Source organism: Aquarana catesbeiana, linkage group LG05 (genome assembly GCF_042186555.1).
Source record: "Aquarana catesbeiana isolate 2022-GZ linkage group LG05, ASM4218655v1, whole genome shotgun sequence".
Classification (NCBI taxonomy): domain Eukaryota; kingdom Metazoa; phylum Chordata; class Amphibia; order Anura; family Ranidae; genus Aquarana; species Aquarana catesbeiana.
In genome coordinates, this window is record NC_133328.1 from 192,753,603 (window position 1) to 192,780,765 (window position 27,163).

Sequence of the window (27,163 nt, forward strand, 5' to 3'; positions counted from 1 at the left end):
TACTGGAATATGGTTCATTCCCTGCTCCACTCCATCTTTGATGTTGAAATGCTTCTAGACCCGAGGACCTTTCTTTTGGGCCTTCCACCTGCCACCTTCTGTAAAGTGTCCAAAAAACTTTTAGCCCATGTGCTTACCGCAGCACGCTGCCTGGTGGCCCTAAAGTGGAAACAAAGAGAGCCCCCCTCGCTAACTGAGCTGCATTCCAGGATCAGAGATGTCAAGAGAATGGAATATCTCACGGCCTCATTAAATGACACACTTGACAAGCATAATCGTATCTGGGAACCCTGGGTTTTGTTGGAGACCCCTGTGACCTGAAGGTATATGCTGTTTATGTATTAATGAACTGCTCTCCGCCGGCCTGGGCTGGACCCTGGAGGCGAGTGCCCCCCCCCCCTCTCCCCCCCCCCTTCCTTTTTTTCTTCCTTGTCTCTCTCTTCTTTCTTCCTTCTTCTCTATATCTGAAAATGTAGATGTTTAAGCATGGTACTAGTATATACACTGTTTGAGATGTATCATTGTCCAGTGAACCCACTTCTCTCTATCACTAACTGTTAATACAGTAAAGATTTGTCGTCCAACATGTGAGTGATAACGTGCCAAATTGAACTGTGATAATATGATCTCTTTCTCTTTATGTACCCAATGCTGAAATGCTGTATTTGTTTTTCTGTGGAAAAATAATAAAAATGTCAGTTATAAAAAAAAAAAGTTATAGCGTCTTCAAACTATGGTGTATATATATTTGAACATTGTTCAATCCTGATGTACTGGTGGTCTGTCTGATTTATTTGCCCATTAAAATGCCACGACAGCACTTAAGGTATTACTTAAGATTTTTGTCTCAATTTTTTTGAAAATGAAGTAATTAACCGTTTCAATACAGGGCATTTTCACCCCCTTCCTTCCCAGACCAATTTTTAGTTTTCAGCGCTGTCACACTTTAAACGACAATTGCGCAGTCGTGCGACGTTGTACCCAAACAAAATTGACGTCCTTTTTTTCCCACAAATAGAGCTTTCTTTTGGTGGTATTTGATCACCTCTGCGGTTTTTATTTTTTGCGCTATAAACAAAAGAAGAACGACAATTTTGAAAAAAACACAATATTTTTTACTTTTTGCTATAATAAATATCCCAATTTAAAAAAAAAAAAATTTTTTCCTCAGTTTCGGCCGATACATATTCTTCTACATATTTTTGGTAAAAAAAATCGCAATAAGCGTATATTGATTGGTTTGCGCAAAAGTTATAGCGTCTACAAAATACGGGATAGATTTAAGACATTTTTTTAAAAAATATATTTATTTATTTATTTACTAGTAATAGCGGCGATCGCAATTTTTTTTCGTGACTGCGACATTATGGCAGACACATCGGACACTTGACATTGCGGCCGCTGGGCACACGCACCAGGTCCCAAGCAAGGTGGGTGCTACTGCAAACAGAAGGTTTTTTTTTTTATCTTAATGCATTGAATGCATTAAGATAAAAAAAACTGCCTTTACAACCACTTTAATTTTTTGTATGTTTCTTTTTTTTTTTTTTTTTTTAGCATTTTCTCTTGACATGCTGTGATTGGCTACAGCTAATCACATGGTACAGGGTAATCATCATGTAATCGCAAAAGAGGCTAGGAACCGTAAACCGCTGTGTCTGGTGGTATTAAAACCCCTTATGGTACATTTTAGGATTTTTATCTCTCTCTATCCTAATTTCTTGTTTTTTTTTTTCCCCATCCCTCTCTCTAGCCGTCTTTCTTGTTCTTTCAATTATTCTTTCTCTCCCTTTTTCTTTTTTCCTCCCCCTTCCATGTATTCTCTATTTTTATTCCTTCTCTTACTCCTTGGTGGTGGTGGGGAATGGGATTAGTGGCAGTGCTGGCAGGGAGTTGGGATGAGTGGCAGTGCTGGGGGGAGTTCTGATCAGCCAACGTAGGTGCTCTTGATCAAGGTCATCTGCTGATCTGAGAACTGTAGTGGGGACTTTTAATGGCAACTCTAATCACAGGTAGTGTTACTCACTGTGTCTCCAGCTCTGTGTTGTCTCGCAGCAGTGAAACTCTATGCCAAAATCGGGTCTCCTCCAGCCCCTTTCGCTTCACATTCCTCACCAGTCAGCTGACCTCTAGTCTCTGCCCCCCACACATGCCGTGAGCTGAATGGGCGGCTGCGAAGAGGCTGAGTGGGCGGCCATGGGCACTTGGAACAGCACAGCTAGGTGGCTGCAAAAAGGCTGGGTGACCCCTGGCAAATCGTCATTCAACCCCCAAGGGGGTCCTGACCCCCAGGTTGAGAACCACGGATCTAAACCATTCCATTGTAGCTCTGGCTGTATGTTTAGGGTCTTTGTCCTGCTGAAAGGTGAACCTCTACCCCAGTCCCAAGTATTTTGCAGACACTAGCAGGTTTTCTTCTAAGATTTCCCTGTATTTGGCTTCATCCATCTTCCCATCAACTCTGACCAGCTTCCCTGTCCCTGCTGAAGAAAAGCATCACCACAACATGATGCTGCACCACCATGGTGGGGATGGTGTGTTCAGGGTGATGTGCAGTGTTAGTTTTCCGCCACACATAGCATTTTGCTTTTAGGTCAAAAAGTTCAATTTTGGCCTCATCTGACCAGAGCACCTTCAACATGTTTGCTATGTCCCCTTCCCGCAAACTGAAAACAGGAATTCTTATGGCTTTCTTTCACAATTGCTTTCTTCTTGCCACTCTTCCATAAAGGCCAGATTTGTGGAGTGCACAACTTATAGTTGTTCTGTAGACAGATTCTTCCACCTGAGCTGTTGATCTCTGCAGCTCCTCCAGAGTTACCATGGACCTCTTGGCTGGTTCTCTGATTAATGCTCTCCTTGCCCAAGATGCCAGTTTAGGTGGACGGCCATACTCTTCATTTTCAGATGATGGAGTGAACAGTGCTCTGTGAGATGTTCAAAGCATGAGATATATTTTTTTTCTTATAACCTAACCCTGCTTTAAACTTCTCCACAACTTTATCCCTGAAATGCCTGGTGTGTTCCTTGGCCTTTATGTTGCTGTTTGTTCACTAAGGTTCTCTAACAAACCTCTGAGGGCTTCACAGAACAGCTGTATTAATAAGGGAACTTCTGAAGGCAATTGGTTCCACTAGATTTTAGTTAGGGGTATCAGAATGCAGGGGGCTGAATACAAATGCACTCCACACTTTTCAGATATTTATTTGTAAACAATTTTGAAAAACATTTATCATATTCCTTCCACTTCACAATTATGTGCCATGTTGTGTTGGTCTATCACATAAAATCCCAATAAAATACATTTACGTTTTTGGTTGTAACATGACATAATGTGGAAAATGTCAAGGGGTATGAATACTTTTTCAAGGCACTATATGAGTGGATGATATCAACAGAGCATAACCTGCGATTGCGACTGGAAAGCATGGGATCGTTAATTTTAATTTATTTTTTTTTTTTTTCTTGCTTTCCAGCCTGGAGTAGAGATGTCTTATAGACCCCACATCTCTCCATAAAGAGGACCTGTCACACACCATTCCTATTACAAGGGATGTTTACATTCCTTGTAATAGGAATAAAAGTCATCAAAAAATAAATAAAAAGAAAGTGTAAAAATAAAAAATAAAAAAGTAAAATAAACAAAAAAAAAAGAAAAATGAAAGCACCCCCGTCCCCGTGTGCTCGCGCAGAGAAGTGAATGCACATGTAAGTCCCGCCCACATATGTAAACGCCATTCAAACCACACATGTGAGGTATCGCCGTGTGCGTTAGAGTTAAAGCAACAATTCTAGCACTAGACCTCCTCTGTAACTCTAAACTGGTAACCTGTAAAAAAATGTTAGAGTGTCGCCTATGGCGATTTGTAAGTACCGAAGTTTAGGTGCCATTACATTTTATTCCCTAGGGTGTCTGCTAAAAAAACATATGTAATATTTGGGGGTTCTGAGTAATTTTCTAGCAAAAAAAAATTATGATTTTTACATGTAGGAGAGGAGTGCCAAAATGGGCCCGGCATGGAAGTGGTTAAAAAAAACAGTGTTGTTGTTGGGTACCAAATAAGGACAGTAGATTGTAAATGAGAAAAGCAAAGCATTTGGGAAGAAATATTACATGGAAAAAACAGCTATGAAGAGTGAAAAATCAGTTGTTCCGAAACAAGAAATATTGCACGACTATTGGAATCTATTTTAACTGCACAAAGACTGTAAAGTTCTCCGAGACTTCTCAGGATTGTAAGCAGTTATAGAATATGTTTGGCTTGTGTTAAATGCTGAAAGATAGAGGAAACAGATTCTTTAAGCCAACAATTGTAATCTTTGCAAAAGCCGACCCTTGTAAATCACCACAACAATAAAAAGGGGAGTAAATTTGCTCATAAACAAATTCAAGAAATGATTTGCCTTTAGTAGGTCAAACCCATGTTTGAGATGTATTTTGAGTGGTGGTAACATGCTGTCTATAAGATGGTGGATGTATAAATCCATTATATTTAATTGAGCAACATTGATTGTTTGCTACTTTAATTACAACAGTGTACTTAAATACATGTTGCTATGATTGGATTTGTAGATATTTATGTAAAGAAGGGTGCCATGTTCCGCTATTGCTTTCAGGTTTTTTTTTCATATTTTTTAAAAAATCTATTGAAATGTAAAAAAAGTTGTTTATGATTAATAAATAACCCTTTTACTGTGACTTGGCTGAGAGTAGAGAGTAGTTAAGTGGAGTCATCTCTTCTCAGCCAAAGTGATTCCTGCTCATTTGCCATGTCTGTATCTACCCATAGACGTGTTGTTCGATCAGATAACATTCTTATGTATGAGGCTGGGTTCACACCTATGCGAATTGGATGTAGGTTTTTCTCCGCATCCAGTTCGCATGACAGGAGAATGTGACAGGCTCTCTTTGGAGCCGGTTCACACATCTCAGTGGCGGCTCCGGAGTGGCTTGCACAGGGGTTCTGTGCGTCTTTGGCTCTGTTTCAGGGCTGAATTCAGCCAAAAAGTTAGCCCTGATTTGTTTCTGAAACGAAGGTGTGAACCCAGCCTTAAGCCTCGTACACACGATCGGACTTTCAGACGGAAATATTCGATGTGAGCTTGTTGTTGGAAAGTCCGACCGTGTGTATGCTCCATCGAACATTTGCTGTCGGACTTTCCGCACACAAATGTTTGAGAGCAGGTTCTCAAATTTTCCGCCAACAAAACTTGTTGTCGGAAAGTCTGATCGTGTGTACACAAGTCCGTTGCACAAAAGTTCACTATTGTTGGCTATTGAACTTCCTTTTTCTTGGCTCGTCGTACGTCTTGTACATCACCATGTTCCCACGTTCGGAATTTTGGGCCAACATTTGTGTGACCGTGTGTATGCAAGACAAGTACAAGCATCCTTCGGAAAAAAATCCACGGTTTTGTTGTCGGAAAATCCGATCGTGTGTAAGGGACATTAGAGTTCTCTTCAGTGCCACTGTGCAGACACTTTTGGGTAGGGACAGTGGAATACATATTCTGATCACTATTATTCCCTTCTGAAATCAGCATTGTTCTCATCCCTATCTTCTTTGTTGACATAAACACGTTATCCAACCCCAAAATCCAAAAAATTATATATTGCAGCTTACCAATCCTTAATTGTGGCATCTGCATTAGTTTTCTTTTTTAGGCTTTTTTCTCCCTTTGGGTCCAATCACACAGCGATTACAAACACAGTGTTCAGATGCATGTTTTACATATATCGCTATGCAACACTATGGGGGTTATTTACTAAAGGCAACTCAACTTTGCACTACAAGTGCAAACTACAAGTGCAAAGTGCCCTTGAAATTGCACTGAAAGTGCACTTGGAAGTGCAGTTGCTGTAGATCCGAGGGGAACATGCAAGGAAGATAAAAAACAGCATTTTAGCTTGCACATGATTGGATAATAAAATCAGCAGAGCTTCCCATCATTTCAGATCTACCCCTTAGATTTACAGCGACTGCACTTCCAAGTGCACTTGCAGTGCAATTTCAAGTGCACTTTGAACTTGTAGTGCAAAGTGGATTTGCCTTTCGGAAATAACCCCCTATATGTATTATTATGGCCATTCAGACCTGTGAGTTTGTAGCCGCTGTGTTTGGTTCTAAAAAAAAAATAGAGCAGAAATGCGTACCTGCCCATGAAAATTCAGCATTTTTAAAACTCTCATGCGTGTAAACACATCTGACCAGGTACTGTCCAGCAGGTCCAGCTAGCTGTTTACATAATATTATAATATATAATATAATATTATATATAATAATATAGATCATTTAAATGCGAAAGATTTAAGTGCATCTAAACCCATCAAAATGCCCTTAAATGGATCTTTTTTTTTTTCTGTCAGTAGGAACCCTCATGCAGAACTAATGCCGGTATAAATTAAGCCTTTATTTTCACCTGAAGATCTGGACAGTAAATCTACTGTTTTTCAAATCATTTAATAGTCCAAGCTGGCAGTTAGAGAGTTAAGACAAACCATGTATCACTGACAGGTGTGCTTAAAATGATCAGCATTTATTAACCAGTTGGCGAACGCCCTATATATACATGTGATTTTGCACTCTCTGGTAGGGGGTAAACGTGCTTGCCATGGCTGTGCCACTTCTGCTGTGATTAGTCACAGCAGAAGTTGATCAGTGGGTACTGGCCAATGGATGACCGCCTGGCACCCACTGATTGCCGAGGAGAACACTGGAAGGAGCTATGCATTTGTAAACAATGCAGAGCTATGTCCTGTCAGCAGGGATGTGCTGGATTTTGTTTCCCTGCAAAGCAGGTAATAAATCCCTGCACATCCCTTAACCACTTACCGACCGCCGCACGACGATGTATGTCCAAACTTTGAACAGGGATATCGTTGTTATGGCAGCAGCTAGCTGCCATAACCCCGGTATCCCCGTTTTCGTGCGGCGGCCGGCTTTCAGATAAAAGTGGTCCCTGCGACGGATTCACAGCGAGATCACTTTTATCTGTGGCGGGAGAGGGGCACCCCTCCCGCCGCGATGTGGTGCCCTCCGCCGCTTACCGGAGCCGTCGCTAGCGGCGGAGGCGATCGCATCTGTCTCCGTCCTGTGTCTGGAGACGAGTGAGGTTAAGATGGCGCCCACTCGTCTCCATAACACTGCTGGGCGGAAGCAACGTCAAAACGTCACTTCCGTCCACGCCTCTTAAAGGCACATTTTTTCAAATGTCATTTTTTCAAATGACTTTTTTGTTTTTTTCTTTTATTGCATTTTAGTGTAAATATGAGATCTGAGGTCTTTTTGACCCCAGATCTCATATTTAAGAGGACCTGTCATGCTTTTTTCTATTACAAGGGATGTTTACATTCCTTGTTTTTTTTTTTTTTTTTTTTCTTTTTATCCACTTCAGCGAAAGTTTTCCGAGAGACATTATTTCAACTTTATGTGTCAAACTTTATCTCTTCTCCTTTTTCACATCATTGTGGATTGTTTCCGTCACATCTTTATTATTTTTCCCTTCTAGGATATTCTTAAATAAATTTTAACAACCGACGACAAAACGCCTTCTATAATTATAAACCCTATTATTATCTTAATCTCTCTCAGTCCCTCTTATTTCCCCCCGCCCCCCCTGGTCCGTTCCTTTATGTTGTTTATTTATCCACTTGGCTCTGCACCTATTCTTTCTTTTATCCTATCTAAATAAATATCCGAGACTTTGTAGTTTTTCCAACTTTCCCATCTACTATTATCCCCTTTCTCTCCTCCTTCCATTTTGTAGTGATAATCTATTTCCTTTAGCCAGTTTCTAATGTCTGGTTTTCCACTTTTTAGCCAATTCTTGGGAATTAAGGCCTTGGCCGCATTCAGGAGGTTAGGTATTATTGATTTTCTATATTGTTTCTTAGGTTTATTGTAGATATGGAAGAGGCAAAGTCCAAATATTTTGTTCTATTTCTTCTCCAGTTATTTCTTTTATGTTATTTAACACTTTCTTCCAGTACTCCATTATTATTGGGCATTCCCACCATATGTGTGTGATCGTTGCTATTTGGCCACATTTTCTCCAACACAAGGAGGTTCTATCTTGATGGAATCTGTGTATTCTTACTGGGGTCATATACCATCTTGATACTAGTTTATAATTCATTTCTATAGTCTTCATGTCCCAAGCCTTATTATATCCCATTTCTATCATTTTTTCCACTTTTTGGTTATCTATTTTTAAATTCATTTCTTTTTCCCATTGATTTATATATTCTGGTCTTTCTTGTGCTTCCAAATCTGTCAGTATACTATAAATTTTTGATGTTCCGTTTTTTTAATGGTGTTTCATTGCTACATAGCTTTTCCAGTGCAGTTAATTTTGTTTCATCTCTCAGTGGGTGTGGTATTGTGCTTACTAGGTGCCTTAGTTGAGTATACTTCCATTCATTCATCTTCCATCCATTCCTTTCCTCTATTTCTACTCGTGTTCTTATTTTACCATTTCTAGTGATATCTTTCAGTTGTGGGTTACCTATTCCTTGGATTTCAAATATTTCCCTCCCAGGGGTGAAGAGATTCGATCCTGTGAGTGCTAATAGTGGTGAATTATATTTCCATTCATTCTTTAAGTGGATGGTGTCCCAAATTTTAAATACATTTTTTGTTATTTCGTGCGTGTCGGTGTCCAATATTCTATATTTCCGTGGAATCCAAATATTCTTATGTAGTGTGGCTCCACTTATTGTGTTTTCCATTTCCACCCATTTTTTTTCATTTTTCTCATTTGTCCACTCTAACATTCGTGTTAAAACTATGGCTTTATAGTACCTACTTATATCTGGAGCGGCAAGACCTCCATGCTCCTTTTTCCTTGTGATCAGCGTGTAATTAATTCTTGGTTTTTTATTAAGCCATATGTATTTTAGCAGGATTGTTTTAATTATTTTAAAAAAGCTCTGCGGGATTTTTACTGGTAACATCTGTAATCTGTAGTTTATTTTAGGTAATATCGTCATCTTAAACATATTTATTCTTCCAATCCATGAAAGTGGCTGTATTCTTAACTTTTTCATTTTTTCTTTGACCTCATTGATCAGTGAAATAAAGTTTGCCTGATAAATTTTTTCGACTCTAGGAGTTATTTTAATTCCAAGGTAATTTAGTTCTTTTACCCAAGTGAATGGGAATTCTTTTTGTAAAAACTGAACTTCCTTTTTCTCTAGACCTATGTTTAATATTTCCGTTTTTATTGGATTAATTTTGAAGTTTGACAGTTCTCCGTATTTTTTAATTTCTTTCAGTATGTTTGGGAGTGACACTCTTGGGTTGGATACGTACATCAAGATGTCGTCCGCGTAAGCAGCGATCTTATGCTCTTTTCCTCCTAGTTTCGCTCCTTCTACCTCTTTGTTATTGCGGAGTGTTGCTAATAGTGGTTCTAAAGCCAATACATATAATAGTGGAGACAGTGGACAGCCTTGCCGTGTTCCATTCTGCATCTTAATTTTTGGAGAGAGTCTACCGTTTACTTTTACGACTGCTGTCGGGCCATTATACAAATTTGTTATCCACTTCATCATTTTTGTCCCGATACCCAAATGCCGCAATGTATCCATCATGAAACCCCAGTCTACCCTGTCAAATGCTTTTTCTGCATCCAATGACAGGAATAGAACTGGGGTCTCATTCTGCACCTTCTTGTGCAACATCAATAATGATTTTAGGCTGTTGTCCCGCCCCTCTCTCCCCGGGACAAAACCAGTTTGGTCCGGGTTGATCCACAGTGGGATTAGTTTTTTTATCGTAGTGGCCAGGATCTTGGAGTACAGCTTCGTATCGGCGTTCAATAGGGCTATTGGCCTGTAGCTTGAGCAGTTAACTTTGTCTTTCCCTTCTTTTGGTAGTATTGTAATATGAGCTAATAACGATTCACTTCTTATTTCTTCATCTTCCCCTAAGGAATTCATATATTCTAATAGTTTTGGAGTCAGCTGTTCTTCAAATTTTTTATAGTATTTGACCGTAAACCCGTCTGGTCCTGGGCTTTTTCCTACGGGAGTTTCCTTTAATGCCAGTTTTACCTCTTCATGCGTAATATTTTTTTCCAATTCTTCTAGTTGGTCTATTTTTAGTTTTGGTAAGTTTGCTTTTTTTAAATATTCTTGTATCTTCTTTGTTCTTGTATTCGCTTCTTTCCAACTTTCCTGTCCTTTTATTGCATAAAGGGAGCTGAAGTATTTTTGAAATGTTATCGCTATATCTGTAGTTTTATTTACCACTTCTCCTTGTAATTCAAAGACTTCTTTTTTTTTTACCAGATTTGCTAGGTATTTTCCTGGATTATTACCCCATTTATATTTTTCTTGTACTACTCTGTTGTAGTCCTTCCTTTCTTCTTGTTCCATCCAGTCTTTTAATTGCTCTCTCTTTTGAGATAGTAGGCCGAAGATTTTGTTGTTTACTTGATTTTTATGTTTTCGTTCCAATTCATAAATTTCTTTAATTATTTGTTGCATGTTTGTTTTCCTTTCCTGTTTTTTTCTTGCCCCTATGGCTATTAACTTGCCCCTAATAACAGATTTATGCGCCTCCCATATTGTTGCTTTCGATACCTCTGGTGTATCGTTTTCCTCAAAATATCTTTTAATTTCTTCTATGATACTTTTTTCGGTCTCACTGTCTTCTAATAAAGTTTCGTTGATTCTCCATGGACCCCTTTCAAGGACTTCTCCTTTTATTTTCATTCTCAAGGTTACTGGGCTGTGATCTGAGGCGGTTATTATGCCTATTTTTGTTTCTTCTATTTCTTCCAAGTTTCTATGTTCGACCATGATGTAATCCAATCTGGAGTAAATTTTGTGTACTGTTGAGTAGAATGTGTAGTCCTTTGTGCTGGGGTGCTGAATTCTCCAAGGGTCTATTAGTTGCTGTTCATATAATGTTCTTTTTAATTTCTTTAGTTGATTTACCTCTTTGTCTTCGTCTTTGTTTACATTCCTTGTAATAGGAATAAAAGTGACACAATTTTTTTTTTTTTAAACAGTGTAAAAATAAATAAAATATTGTAAAATAAATAATAATTAAAAAAAAATTTAACCCCCCCCCCCGTCCCGACGAGCTCACGCGCAGAAGTGAACGCATATGCGAGTAGCGCCCGCATATGAAAATGGTGGTCAAACCACACATACGAGGTATCGCCGCGACCGGTAGAGTGAGAGCAATAATTCTAGCCCTAGACCTCCTCTGTACCGCAAAATATGCAATCTGTAGAATTTTTTAAACTTCGCCTATGGAGATTTTTGAGGGTAAAAGTTTGACGCCATTCCACGAGCGGGCGCAATTTTCAAGCGTGACATGTTGGGTATCAATTTACTTGGCGTAACATTATATTTCACAATATAAAAAACATTGGGCTAACTTTACTGTTGTCTTATTTTTTTTATTCAAAAAAGTGAAATTTTTCCAAAAAAAGTGCGCTTTTAAGACCGCTGCGCAAATACGGTGCAAAAAAAGTATTGCAACGACCGCCATTTTATTCTCTAGGGTGTTAGAAGAAAAAACATATATAATGTTTGGGGGTTCTAAGTAATTTTCTAGCAAAAAAACCTGTTTTAAACATGTAAACACCTAAAATCCAAACCGAGGCTGGTCCTTAAGTGGTTAAGGCCCGTACACATGATACGAAAATCAGAAGTAAAATTTCGTCTGACGAACAAGCTGCCGATTTTCGGATCTTTATTATGGTGCTTTTGACAGCCAATTCCTGTTTTTCGGCAGACAAAAGCCGGATGTGCAGGCTATAAAATTTTCAATATATATTCCATAGTTTGTAGACATTATAACTTTTGCACAAACCAATCAATATACGCTTATTGGAATTTTTTTTACCACAAATATGTAGCAGAATACATATTGACCTAAATTTATGAATAAAATAAATTTTTTTAAATATATATTTTTTTGGATATGTTTTATAGCAGAGAGTACATTTTTTTTTTTTTTTTTAAATTGCTGGTCTTTTTTTGTTTATAGCGCAAAAAATAAAAAACCTGGTGATTTTCAAATACCACCAAAAGAAAGCTGCATTCGTAGGGAAAAAAATGACATAATTTTAATTTATGTACAGCGCTGAATGACCGCACAATTGTCAGTTAAAGTAACGCAGTGCCATGTAGCAAAAATGGCCTGGTCATGAAGGGGGGTAACTCTTCCGGAGGTCAATTGGATAATTTATGTAAAACCTTTATCCTAAAAGGAAAAACAAAACTGTTTGCTGTTTCTGCTTAAAAAGAGTGAGCTGGAGTTCAGCTTCAATTCGTTAGTCCAGTCTATCAAAATCTGCTAGTCTAAAGGCCCATACACACAATCGGACTTTTTGACAACAAACATGCAAATTAGCTGTTTAAAGACAACATCTGACCGTGTGTCCTACGTCGGCAAGTCCGATCGTGTGTACACAAAACCATCGGACTTTAGTACAAATTACAAACACGCATGCTCAGAACCAATGCAAACGATCAGGCAACAATACAGAAGTTGACCAAAGGGTGGCGTCGGAGAATTGAACGTCTTCTTTTGAAGTGTCGTTAGTGTCTCTTTTGAAGTGTCGTCACTACGTTCGTGTTTGTTGCCTAAAAAGTCCTGCCGTGTGTATTCAATACAAGTTCACGGCCAACGCCCTTTGGACAGAAATCCACGGAAAAGTTTGTTTAAAGTCTGATCGTGTGTACGAGGCTTTACACTGCTCCTCAGACGTCTCTGTTACTCCTCGATAGTAGAGCCACCTTGGTACAGGAAGTGTGGTACTGGCCTGGATCATCAGGTGAAAAAAAACAAATTCAGCCACTGCATTTAAAATTACACTAAACCATATTCTTATTCTCCAGAAATAATTCATACACATCCAATACTTAATGGTCCTTTTGTGTATTCATAAACAATTGTATTAAATTGCTTCTTTGTGTTTTTCTAACTCATTGTAAGCGTAACCTCTCCTTTTCTCCCGCACTTCCATTTGTTTGGAATGAGTAGTGCACTGTAATTTACTGACATATATGCTGTCCTATATAAACTACACATCCCCATAGTCCACAGCCCCTAGTCCATCTCAAGAAGAGAGGGTGTGTTCCTACATACATCAAGGCCATGGAAAACAATTGTAGCCGCCCTCTAACGGGCAGTCAGATCACAGCAGCAAAGGAATTTGGAGTTTAAAAAAAAAATAGATTTTAATGTCCCTTTAACCACTTGCTTACTGGGCACCTAAACCCTCCTCCTACCCAGACCAATTTTCAGCTTTAAGCACTGTCACTCTTTGAGCGACAATTGCGCGGTCATACAACACTGTACCCAAATGAAATGTTTTTAATTTTTTTCCCACAAATAGAGCTTTCTTTTGGTGTTGCTTGATCACCTCCTGGGTTTTTTATTCTTTGTTAAAAAAATTTAAAAAAAAATTAAAAAAAAAAAAAAATACAAAACCCTTTTATATTTTGTTAATAAATTTTGCAAACAGGTAGTTTTTCTCCTTCATTGATGTACGCTGATGAGGCTACACTGATGGGCACTGATAGGCTGTATTGATGGGCACTAATAGGCGGCACTGGTGGGCACTGAGGAGGTGGCACTGGTGGGCACTGATAGGTGGCATTGGGCACTGAGGGGTGGCACTGATGGGCAGCACTGAAGGGCATTGATAGATGGCACGGAAGGGCACTAATAGGTGGCACTAATAGCTGGCACTGATGGGTGGCAGTGATGGGCACTGATCGGCACTGGAAGGTGACACTGATAGGCAGCACTGCTAGGTGGTACTGATTGGCACCACTAGTGGTCATTGATAGGTGGCACTTGTGGGCACTGATAGGTGACACTTACGTACTTTGGGGGCACTGATTCGTGGCACTGGCAGGCAGTACTGGTGGGCACATATGAGGCTCTTCCTCTTCGGGACCGATGTCCCTTCAAACAGAAGCCGGTGATCTGCTTTTTTTCTCCTCACGCTGTCAGCATGAGAAAAAAAAAAAAAAGATTACCGATCCTCTGTTTACATCACGTGATAAGCTGTCATTGGCTGACAGCTGATCACGTGGTAAGGGGCCGAGATCAGATCTCTCATTGACTAGAGTGATCACAGCGCGCGCCCTTCAGGGGGGCGTGGCGAGCCTGCAAAGGGGAGGACGTCGATAGACATACTCCCGGCAAAGCAGATCTGCACTGTAGCCGTCATTCGGCTATAGCACGGATCTGAAACAGTTAAGTATTGGTAAGCTGCAGTACATTACATTTTTGCTTTTGGGTTTAGATATGTTGTAAGACTTTGCAATTTTATGAAGCCCTTTGCTGCCTTGAAGGAGGTTAGATCATTATTGTGTGTCCGACTGCCCTCCAAGCTTTAAAGTGTCACTAAACCCACATCGTAAAAATTGATCAATAAATGCTGTATTACAGGCTGTTCATACTCATTTAGTCACTATGAGATTCGTTTTCTGTATTCTGCAAAAAACCTGGTTGATCCTGCAGCTCTCTATCTCCACCTTCTGTTTATGTCCACAACTCAGCTAGGGATTTTGCAGCTGTGGTGGCAACTCTGCACATGTTCAATTTTCAGTGAGTTTTTATGCAGAGCATTTCCTTCCTACCTCATCTGAGCAGCCCATGTGACTATAGAGTCACACATGTCGGCGTAAATCACAGCCCACTCCCTCCCTCCTACTCCATCCCCACTAACCAGGTATAGTTGCGGGTGGAATATTACATGTAGATTAACACCTTCCTCCCTGCCTATAGCAGAATGACGGTTAGGTGGGGGCTTTCCCCTTCCGACTGGACGTCATATGACGTCCTTCAGAACAGGCCACTCGTGCACGCCCTCTAGGGCGCACATCGTGGTGATCTGTAGTATCACTGATCTTGGTAAAGAGCCTATGATATAGGCTCTTTACCTTGTGATCAGCTGTGTCCAATCACAGCTGATCACAGTTTAAATAGGAAATACCAGTTATCAGCTTTCCTCTCCTCATACTGATCGCACATGAGAAGAGGAAAGCAGATAAGTGGCTTTCGTCACAGAGGCGATTTGCCCTTTCACTAATCAGTGCCTCCTCATCAGTGCCGCCCATTAATGCCCCCTATCAGTGCCCATAAGTGCTGCCCATCAGTGCCACCTTTCAGTGCCCCTCAGTGCCGCCTATCAGTGCCCATCTGTGCTGCCTATCAGGGCCCATCAATGCTGCATATTAGCGCCTCCTCTTCAGTGCCTGTCAGTGCAGCCTCATCAGTGCACATCATGAAGGAGGAAAATTACTTATTTACAAAATTTTAAAACATAAACTAAGAAAAAAAAATTCAAACTTTTTGATCTTTTTTCATTTGTTTAGCAAAAAATATAAAACCCAGTGGTGGTTAAATACCACCAAAAAGAAAGCTCTATTTGTCTGAAAAAAATGATAAAAATTTTGTTTGGGTACAGTGTTGCATGTCCGTGTCATTCAAAGTGCAACACCACTGAAAGCTGAAAATTGGCCTGAGCAGGAATGGAGTTAAAGTGTTCAGTATTGAAGTAGTTAATGATAGTTTCACTTCCCTCTTATTTTACGACACAGACTGGAGGGGCGTGACATAGCCTGTGACTGGCAGAAATCCGCCCACACCATGTTATTTCCACAAAATAATAAAAATGTGATTTAAAAACAGTTTATTGTTATTTTTTTGTATTCTTTTTTACTCTGTATTCCAAAGTTTTTTTGATTCAGCCCATGTGACCAGCAGCAGAGGACTAGAAGCTCCTCCTGCTTTTGTTTCCTTGCAGACAGGCTGGGAAAAAGCTGGGTCATGTGGCAGCTTTATATTGATTAGAAAAAGGTAATGAGATTTTTTTTCATTAAAATAATTGCAATGCCGTCAACCAAATACAGAAATAGAAAGGAAAATGTAAATTAAACAATGTGTGTTTAGTATCACTTTAAGGGCTTACATAAGATGTAAAAAATTTGGCAAAAGCCTGATTGAGATCTGAAACTTTCATACATGACACCCCAAATGGCTTCTTAGTCTTTGGTATCATAAGTTGATAAATATATTATACTAGTAAAATATTGTATCTATAATACAGTCTTATACAAACTTGTATAATGCTTTTTGTGCCAAAAATGGTTCCTTGTTTTTCTACTGTTTTGTGTTTATTTAAAATGTTATTGAGCTCTAAATTTCCTAAGCTTGATGATCGTTTATATTCTAGTTTGTTCCTTTTGTTTTATTTCCAACCAGCTGTATATATTTTATCAATTAGTCTATAATATTTCCCATGGTCATTTCTTTGTTATATATTCATTTTAGCATCTCTGTGAGAAGCTATAAAATGTGATTTATTGTTTCAGTGGATTGTCTTTTTGTATTTCAATCCTGGCATGTGCTATCTGTATAAATTGAGCCAAAAAACCTTCCTTTTTTTGTTTTACGTGAGTCATAAATAAATGTACCAATTTGTGTTCTTTTTTTCTCTAATTTATAAAGATATTTCAGATCTGCTTCCTTGGCAATGTTATATCTCATTCGAGGTTTTGTGCCTTCTTTTTGGCCAATAAAATGCAGTTTATAGCTTTTTTTATTTTTTTTTTATTTGCACAACATGAATTGTACAGTCTTTAACCACCTCCCGCCCGCCGTATAGACAATTGATGGGTGCAAGGTGGCTCTCTTGTTCTGGGATGACGTTATATGACGTTATCCTACACCGCGTTGGACACGGTGCATCTCCGATCTCCGTAAAGACCTGATCTCAGTTTAAATAGGAAATGGCAGTTATCGGCTTTCCTCTCCTCACACTTTGCAGCGTGTGAGGAGAGGAGAGCCGATCAGCAGCATTTCCTCATAGGGGAGACATGCACAGATAATCAGGGTACTGGTCATCAGTGCCCTGATTATCAGTGATGCCAGTCAGTGCCCATCAGTGATGCCAATCAGTGCTGCCTTTAGTGCCCATCAATGTCACCTATCCTGCTGCATATTAGTGCCTCCTCATAAGTGCACATCACTGATGGAGAAAAATACTTATTAAAAAAATGTTCTAACAGAAGCTAAGAAAACTTTCTTTTTTATTTCAAAATTTTTGTCTTTTCATTTTTTTTTAGCAAAAAATAAAAACCCGCTGGTGATTACCGTATTTATCAGCGTATAACATGCACCCCAATTTAAGAGGGAAGTTTCAGGAAAAAAAAAAAATAAACCACTTTGAAGCAAAATAATGTTCAGTGAGCATCAATGCAGCCTGATTAGTGCCCATCTGCAGCCTCAATGCAGCCTAATCTGTGCCCATCTGCAGCTTCAGTGCAGCCTAATCTGTGCCCATCTGCAGCTTCAGTGCAGCCTGATCTGTGACCATCTGCAGCTTCAGTGCAGCCTGATCTGTGCCCATCTGTAGCCTGATCTATGCCCATCTCCCCCATCAATGCAGCTCACATCTCTCATAGGAAATCACCAAGCCATCATTTCCTGTTTGCTTGGCTCTCAGTTGGCAGTCACATACACAGTTCCGCCTCTGCCATCGGCATTGGACCAGCTCCTGTGATAGACAGAACACTTGTCCAATGCCGTGTGTGTGTGACGTGAGAGACAAGGGAGAGCCGAGTGGAGAGGAGATGACGGCTCGGTGAATTCCGGCGGCACTCATCCCCCTCCTTCCCCTCCGAGGTACACTGTTGGCGGGTAACACGCACCCATGATTTTCCCCCTATTTTCAGGGGTAAAAGTGCGTGTTATATGCAGATAAATACGGTAATTACCACCAAAAGAAAGCTCTATCTGTCTCAAAAAAGTGATAATCATTTCATTTGGGTACAGTGTTGCATGACCGTGTCATTCAAAGTGCGACAGTGCTGAAAGCTAAGAATTGGCCTGGGCAGGAAGGGGGTGAAAGTGCCCAGTATTGAAGCAGTTAAAGTGACTCTAAAAGCTCAAAGTTTTTTACTTTCATGCATTTTTTGCATGAAGGTAAAAAAACCTTCTCTGTACCTCAGCCCCCCTAAAACTTACCTGTGCCCCATCGTGATCCAGCAATGTGCACAAGAACCTCGGTTCCTCCGGGGACTCTTCCTCCTCATTGGCTGAGACAGCAGAAGTAACCATTGGCTCCCGCTGCTGTCAATCACAGCCAGTGAGCCAATGAGGAGAAAGGGAGTGGCGGCTATATGTTTAAATGGACACACCAAGGCTCATGAACTTGCCTGCTTGGGTGCCCCAGAGCAAGCTGCTTGCTCTGGGGGGACCCAGCGGGAGGGAGGGGCCAAGTGCGGAGGTTGATGGACCCGAAAAGAGGAGGATGCAATGTGCAAAACCGCTGTACAGAGCAAGTAGGTATAACATATTTGTTGTTTTTTTTTTTTTTTTTTAAAGGAAAGCCTTTAATATCACTTTAAAGTGATTATAAAGTCTCGTTTTTTTTTCCTATAAAAATAACAAACATGTTAGGCCTCATGCACACTGGACATTTTTGGATATTTTTACAGCAGCTGTTTTTGGCTTCAGACGTTTTTTTCTACAGTCATTATACTCCCCATCATGTTATCCTATGTATCCATGCACACATAGGCTGTTATCAACAGTTTTTGGATGGAGCGGTTTTTGGCTTTAAAAAACCCCCAAAACTAGTGGGTTCTGAGAGGAGTTTTTCAGCTGTAAAAACGCTCCAACATCAAAAAATGCAGATAAACGCTCAAAGATGCTGCTCACCAGCGTTTAACGTTTTTGAAAAAAAAAAGGTGTCTAGGGCACTTGCATAGGGCAACATTATGTTCTCTGTGAATATTGTGAATCAAATAAATATTTTCTGTCATAAAACCATAATGTAAATACACATCAACAGTTCAAACATCCTTTTTAAAAAAGTATTTTTTTTACCTTTTTAAATGGAGAGCTGCAGATGGACTCAAAGCAAAGCTGTTAATGAATATTAGTTGGTGGCTGTCATGCATGCATAACCTAGCCTTTGAATAATATTTCCACAGACATGCCAGTGGCAGGGGAATGCGGGGAAGGGGTGTATAAGTGAGTGGGCTTGTTGTTCTTACAAGTGATCCTGTCACTTTTTCCTTCATGGGGAAAGTTCTTTTAAACACTTCAGCCCCGGAAGATTTGGCTGCTGAATGACCAGGCCATTTTTTGAAATTCAGCACTGTGACGTTTTAAATGACAATTGCGTGGTCGCGCGGCGCTGCACCCAAACAAGATTTACCTCCTTTTTTTTCCCACAAATAGAGCTTTCTTTTAGTGGTATTTGATCGCCTCTGCAGTTTTTATTTTTTGCGCTATAAACAAAAAAATAGCAACAATTTTGAAAAAAACACAATATTTTGTATTTTTGCTATATAAATATGTATTCTTCTACATATTTTTGGTAAAAAAAATCGCAATAATGCCACGTACACACGGTCGGACTTTCCGGCATACTTGGTCCGGCGGACCAGAGTGTGCCGGACAATCCGCCCGTGTGTGGGCGGCGGCGGACTTTTCCGGCGGACTTCTTCCCAAAAGCCCGCCGGACCTAGATTTTAAACATGTTTGAAATCTTTCCGTCGGACTCAGTTTCGGGCGGAAAGTCCGCTCGTGTGTGTGCTGGTCCGACGGAAAGCCCGCTCGTGTGTAGGCTGGTCCGACAGACCAAATACGACACGAGGGGATGGTATTGCATCTCGCGCTCGCTGCAATAGGAAAAACAAATCTTCCTATTGCGGCGAGCGCGGGGCATACCAGGCCCTTAAGTCTGGTATGGATTATAAAGGGGAACCCCGCTACGCCGAAAAAACGGCGTGGGGTCCCCCTAAAATCCATACCAGACCCCGATCCGAGCACGCAGCCTGGCCGGTCAGGAAAGGGGGTGGGGACGAGCGAGCGCCCCCCCCCTCCTGAACCGTACCAGGCCGCATGCCCTCAACATGGGGGGTGGGTGCTTTGGGGGAGGGGGGCGCCCTGCGCCCCCCCCCCCAAAGCACCTTGTCCCCATGTTGATGAGGACAAGGGCCTCTTCCCGACAACCCTGGCCGTTGGTTGTCGGGGTCTGCGGGCGGGGGCTTATCGGAATCTGGGAGCCCCCTTTAATAAGGGGGCCCCCAGATCCCGGCCCCCCACCCTATGTAAATGAGTATGGGGTACATGGTACCCCTACCCATTTACCTAGGAAAAAAGTGTAAGTAATAAAACACACTACACAGGTTTTTAAAATATTTTATTAAACAGCTCCGGGGGGGGGATCTTCCTCCGGCTTCGGGGGTCTTCTTCCGGCTTCGGGGGTCCCTCCGCTTCATCTTCTCCCGGCGTCCGGTTGGTTCTTCTCTGCTCTCCGGCCTCTTCTCCCGGTGTCGCAGGTCTTCGGCCGGCCCCCTAAAACGTCACAGTCCCAGCATGCCCAAGGACTGTGACATCATATGGGGGCGGGGTCTCCGCCTATATAAGTCACAACACAGCCCTCAGAGACCAGTCCAGCCGGAGAGAGCGTCGTGTCAACATCTGGGGGAAGAGAAGAGAAGAGAAGCCAAGAAGCCCAGAAGTCCGGACCTCCGCTCGCAATAGAGCTACATGAAGAGAGCGGAGGGGCCGGCCGAAGACCTGCGACACCGGGAGAAGAGGCCGGAGAGCGGAGAAGAACCAACCGGACGCCGGGAGAAGATGAAGCGGAGGGACCCCCGAAGCCGGAAGAAGACCCCCGAAGCCGGAGGAAGATCCCCCCCCGGAGCTGTTTAATAAAATATTTTAAAAACCTGTGTAGTGTGTTTTATTACTTACACTTTTTTCCTAGGTAAATGGGTAGGGGTACCATGTACCCCATACTCATTTACATAGGGTGGGGGGCCGGGATCTGGGGGCCCCCTTATTAAAGGGGGCTCCCAGATTCCGATAAGCCCCCGCCCGCAGACCCCGACAACCAACGGCCAGGGTTGTCGGGAAGAGGCCCTTGTCCTCATCAACATGGGGACAAGGTGCTTTGGGGGGGGGGGCGCAGGGCGCCCCCCTCCCCCAAAGCACCCACCCCCCATGTTGAGGGCATGCGGCCTGGTACGGTTCAGGAGGGGGGGGGGGCGCTCGCTCGTCCCCACCCCCTTTCCTGACCGGCCAGGCTGCGTGCTCGGATCGGGGTCTGGTATGGATTTTAGGGGGACCCCACGCCGTTTTTTCGGCGTAGCGGGGTTCCCCTTTATAATCCATACCAGACCTAAGGGCCTGGTATGCCCCGCGACGGGGCTAGCAAGGTGTCAATCTCGCCGATAAAAGCGGCAAGATTGACATCCTTCTCTAGTCCCGTCGCACCTGAGTCACGTTCAAAATGAACGGACTTGTCCGTGTGTGGGCAAGTCCGTTCATTCTGAAAGTCCGCCGGAACTCCGGCGAAAGTCCGTCGGAAAGACGGGCGGACTTAGCCCGCCGGAAAGTCCCGGCGTGTGTGGGCAAGTCCGTCCGTTTTAAAGTCCGGCGCACCTGGCGGACAAAGTCCGTCGGAAAGTGTGCCGGACCAAGTAGGATAGAAAGTCCGCTCGTGTGTACGCGGCATAAGCGTATATTGATTGGTTTGTGCAAAAGTTATAGCTTCTACAAAATAGGGCATAGATTTATAGCATTTTTATTATTATTTTTTTTTTTACTAGTAATGGCAGCGATCTGCGATTTTTATCATGACTGCAACATTATGGCGGACACATCGGACAATTTTGACACATTTTAGGGACCATTGGCATTTATACAGCGATCAGTGCTATAAAAATGCATTGCTTACTGTAGAAATGTCACTGGCAGTGAAGGGGTTAACACTAGGGGGCGAACAAGGGGTTAACTGTGTTCCCTAGGAGGTGATTCTAACTGAAGGGGGAGGGGACTGACTAGAGGAAGTGACGGATCATGGTTCCTAGCTAATAGGAACACACAATCTGTCACTCCTCTCAGAACAGAACAGGGAAGTGTGTGCTTACACACACATCCCAGTTCTGTCTCTCGTGCTCGCGATCGTTTGTGGCCGGCGGTCATCGCGACCATCGGCCACGAGCATCGGCACCTCCGCTGTGCAGCGGGCGCCTGCTTTCCCGATCCCGCAAGCTGACATATAGCTACGACGGTTCGTGGGATCGTGCCGACCTCTCGCAATAAAATGACGGCGGCTGATCCGCAAGCTGTTAAGAAGACTCTAGTAATAGTATTAGAGAAAACTACATTGAACAGCGTTTGATCCAAAACATAGTGTAACAGTAACCTAAATTATGTATATATAAATGTGTGTGTCACCAAACAAAATAAATTAAGTATGGACCATTGCCTTAAAGTGGAACTTAACTGTTTCTGAGCACCACAAACTGAAACACTATTTTGTTAATTTTTACCATGCCTTTTTTTTTTTTGAGAAATCACTTTGGTCCCCTTTCATCCCTAGCCATGGTTATTTTAAACTTGGGAATTGAAAATTTCCCTTCCCATTTCCATACATTTATTACTCATATCTTATTAACTGCTAAAATAGGTTATCTTACTTGCCGGAATGTTTTGACCGTATTAGCTTGTGTTGTAAAGACTGTAACTGTTCTCTTTTAAAGAAATGTCTGCCTATTTGGTTGGCCGTATTGTTAAGTGGCAGTGTTAATTTTGTAAACTAAAAGTAAAACAATTCAGATGACTAACATACGACAAAACTAAAAATGCCATTTTAGACAAAAGACTATGACTAAAACAAAATCGAAATTTGACATTAAAATTAACATTGTTAACTATAGCTAGCTGCTTGTGAATTTACTTTATTGTCCTTATCATTGTGCACCCTAAAATAAAAATGTAAACAAAAAAAAAAAGATTTACCATCGCACATGGAAGGCTTATTTTGCCTGGCATGAAGACAGATGGCTGAACCCTAGGAAATAATCATTACTTGTATTTTGGCCTTTCTTCAGTCTGTTCTTGACCGGTGTCTGGCCCTGAGTACCCACAAATGACAGGTTTCTTTCCATCATCTGGCCCTTAGTACCCTCAAGAGACAGGTTTCTACCTTATCCATTCTCTTCTAGAAGCCTCTTACTTCACAAGACTTTTCTGTAAGGAGTTGCCCACTTAAATTCCCCAATTCAACCTGCTGTGTTTTTTGGTGTCTTTAGAGACCCTTGCCCTCCTGGTCTACATTATGTCTATTAGGCATGTTTCTGAGTTGCCAGTTCTTTTTTGTAAAGAGCCTCTTCCTGTTTTGCACAGGGGCAAGAAGGCTTTAAGACCAAAATCTTCATTTTCAAGCTTACAGTTCCTTGAAAAATATTTATACACCTTGAAAATCTCCACAGTTTCTCATGTTACAACCAAAAACATAAATGTATTTTATTGGGATTTATGTGATAGACCAACACAAAGTGGCACATAATTGTGAAGTGGAAGGAAATAGATGAACGTTTTTTAAATCTTTTTACAAATAAATATGTGAAAAATGTGGCGTGCATTTGTATTCCTTTCGCTGCAATTACAGCTTCAAGTCTTTCTGGGGATGTCACTACCAGCTTTGCACATCTAGAGAGACATTTTTGCCCATTCTTTTTTGCAAAATAGCTCAAGCTCTATCAGATTGGATGGAGAGTGTCTGTGAACAGCAATTTCCAAGTCTTGCCACAGATTCTCATTTGGATTTAGGTCTGGACTTTGACTGGGCCATTCTAAAGCCGCGTACACACGAGTGGAATGTCAGACGGAAGCTTTTCATCGTATATACTGATCATGTGTAGGCCTCATCAGACTTTTTTTTCCGAAAATTCTGGTGGACCTAGAATTGGAACATGTTCTAAATATTTCCGACGGACCCAATTCCTATCGGGAAAACCGATCATCTGTATGCTGTTCCGACGGACCAAAAAAGATGCATGCTCTGAAGCAAATACGAGACGGAAGCTATTGGCTACTGGCTATTGAACTTTCTTTTTCTAGTCATGTCATAAGTGTTGTACGTCACCACGTTCTGGGCGGTCGGACTTTGGGTTGACCGTGTGTAGGCAAGACCGCTTGAATGGAATTCCGTCGGAGAAACCTTCGGAGTTTATTCCGATGGCTAAACCGGTCGTGTGTACGTGGCATAACACACGCATATGCTTTGATCTAAACCATTCCATTGTAGCTCTGGCTGTATGTTTAGGGTCGTTGTCCTGCTGGAATGTGAACCTCCTCCCCAGTCTTGAATCTTTTGCAGACTCTAACATGTTTTCTTCTAAAACACAAACAGAATCTTGCAAGCTACCATGTGAAAATCCAAATGATAATTAGAGTTGATTAAAGGACAGCTGCTAACATTGATCACATCCCATATGCTCGTGCCAAAAAGTTTTGTACCAATATAATGTTTCGCTATCCAAATGTAAACGTACAGTAACCGTACTAAATAATAATATTACTGGTTGCAGTTAAATAGTGGTGGTGAAATATTCTATTCCTGTATAAAAAATCTAGTGAATATAATAATGCAATCTTATGCGATTATAAGTTGGGATCATGAACAATAAAAATTTCAATCTTATGCGATCCTCCCAATGATAACCTGTGTAGCATACCCACCTCTATATACACACATGTAGCATTAATATGCAATAGAGAAATTTGCAACTCTGTGCGATAATCGCAATACTGCGATAATTGCAGTGACAACCTGTAATTTACATAAATCTATATAAAGTGCATCAATATACAACAATATATATAGAAATAAAGTGAACTGTGTTTAAAGTGCACTTGTGCCAAACTAATTCATGCGTTAATCTGTGTCCATAAAATCGCAGCATAAAGTCCATTCATAACTACTCCATTCTTCTGGTGCTCATTGCAGGTGATAAAACAGATGATATAACAGTAAAGTGCTGGTGTCCACTCTTGTGCTCCCCCTTTGGTGTATGCGCTCACCTTTGAGTGTGTGGCCTTGCACCTAAGCTTGGTCAAAACACGCTTAACACCTCTGTGTTTGTGGTCAGCATTTAGATCCTTGGATGGTTGCTTGTAGCAATATTCATATGGAAAACAGAGGAAACTGGATAGTGTATTACCATTTTAAAAGTTTTATTTAAAATTACAATATTCCCTGTATTAGGGTACTCACATTTAATAGGTACTATGAGCGCACCACTCTGTATCAGGCCAAACAAATATAAAGACGCTGTGCTGATGTGTCCTCTCCCGCTCTGAGATCACTCCACTGTCTCACAAACCGTCCTGTCCCCTCCCCAACATGTGTCAATAACGGGAAATGTTGTATCTTCCTCAGGGAAAATTCCCATGATTGTCAAGCGTTTGCAAATCGTGCAAGGCTTGTCACCCAAAAAAGTAGCAGGAGCTTCTTTTGGGTAAAGGGGGGGTTTCACCATATCAGATTGAAATCCCTGAGATATAGTTAAATGAAAGAAAAATCCCCCTTCAATGGGACTTTAAAGGCCACATACACTGATATAATATGAAAAATAGTTTATTGAGTACACATAAGAGTCACACATAAGAATTATATATACATGTGAAAAAAAAACAACAATTTACATTAAAAAATATGACAAAGAGATGATAATACTCTCCAGTGTGATAATCCCCGGTACCCTGGTATTATCATCTCTTTGTAATATTTTTCATGCAAATTGTTGTTTTTTGTTTTTGTTGTTTTTTTTCACATGTATGTATATTTCGTACCAGTTTTGATGTTTTTTTAATATCGATCATTCTGTTCTGATCGTAGACTTTTATGTGTACTCAATAAACTATTTTTCATATCATATCAGTGTATGTGGCCTTTAAAGTCCCATTGAAGGGGGGTTTTTCTTTCTTTTAACTGAGCTTCTTTTGGGTGACACTAAAGGGGAGTGAATTCAAGCTGAAGAAAAGACAAGATGGGGAAACCATTGCTACAAGCCAAAATTTTTGTCGACATTTTTGTATGGCTTATAACTTCTGACTGACGATTTTGTGGTCAGCATTACCTACAGCAGTCATGGTAACATGCAGGATGAAGGCAAACACAGTATAGTGAAAGACTCAATATCAGTACTTGCATTTCACATCTTCCTTATTGATTTATTGTTGTATTAATTTAAAAAAATGCACAGAAGGTATATGCCTTGAATTAGCATATATTTTTTTTAAATTCTGAAATATTATGCCTGCTAAAGGATTATTATATAATAAGCATCTACAGAATGTGATTTTCTTATGCTAACCTCTAGTTCCATTATGCAATGATACCCATATGTATTATGGAAATGCTTAGATGAGAAATTTTCTATATGATAAATTGTCATTCTTTATGTTATCACCTTAGCTATAAGTATGTTAATGCTGGAGATGCTTTAATTAATTAGCTTTTTAGTAAGTAGAAAGGCTGTGTGCTTCATTAAATCAGATGACTCCTTCTGCCATAATCTCTTGACTGATTCCCTAGCCATTTTTAAATTTAAAATAGACCTCCTTGAGTAGGGCCTCATAAATCTTGTGGTCAGGACATTAGTTGTTACCTAGCAAAGTGACACACCCAGGATGCATCTCTTGCCTTTGAAAATCCTCAATGTGCATTCAAAGAAAATAATTTAAAAGAGGCCATTATCACTCAACAGCATTTTAGCACACATATATATATATATATATATATATATATATATATATATATATATATATATATATATATATATATATATATAGTTATTTTTGCCAAATGCTCAGAAATAGTTTGAAAGCTTATAAGTGTGAAAAAGGAATTATTATCGCTTCTTGGCCTTTTGGCTAAGATCAAGTGTAGTATCTGTTCTTATCAGTTGCCAGGAGGTGGCGCTTGCTTTTGTCCCTGATCTACGGCAAAGTGGTATCAGGGATGGCAGAGGCTATGCAAAACCTGCTTGTGTAAAGGTAACCTGGAGCGGTTTGTAGCCGAAAGGGAAGCCTTCTGATGGGGATGGAGAACCACTGGGTCCGGCTCAAGGGTCGGGTCCCTGGCCTTCTGGCCTAGATTGGGGTAGCTCTAGCTCCGATCAGTTTTTCGGGAGAGAACACTTACTCCTCCTTTGGGGAGGGGGGGAGTAGCTAGTATTTTCCAAGTGTAATTAGGTAGGAGGGATGGGAGCGACGGTGGGGCCTGATGGTAAAGGGCTCTTCCAGAACTCCAGGCCTTCCTGGCTGGGGTGGGGCTGTTGTGATCTGGGCTGGGGGTCAGGGTTGCATGAAAA

The 27,163-nt window shown here is 41.0% G+C and overlaps 1 protein-coding gene and 1 pseudogene across 3 annotated transcripts in view; both read left to right on the forward strand.

Moving 5' to 3' along the window:
* Positions 1 to 27,163, forward strand: part of TPK1 (thiamin pyrophosphokinase 1) — an 881,459-nt gene that overhangs the window by 386,512 nt on the left and 467,784 nt on the right. The gene's annotated exons all lie outside the window — the stretch shown is intronic.
* Positions 26,704 to 26,837, forward strand: LOC141146414 (U2 spliceosomal RNA; annotated as a pseudogene).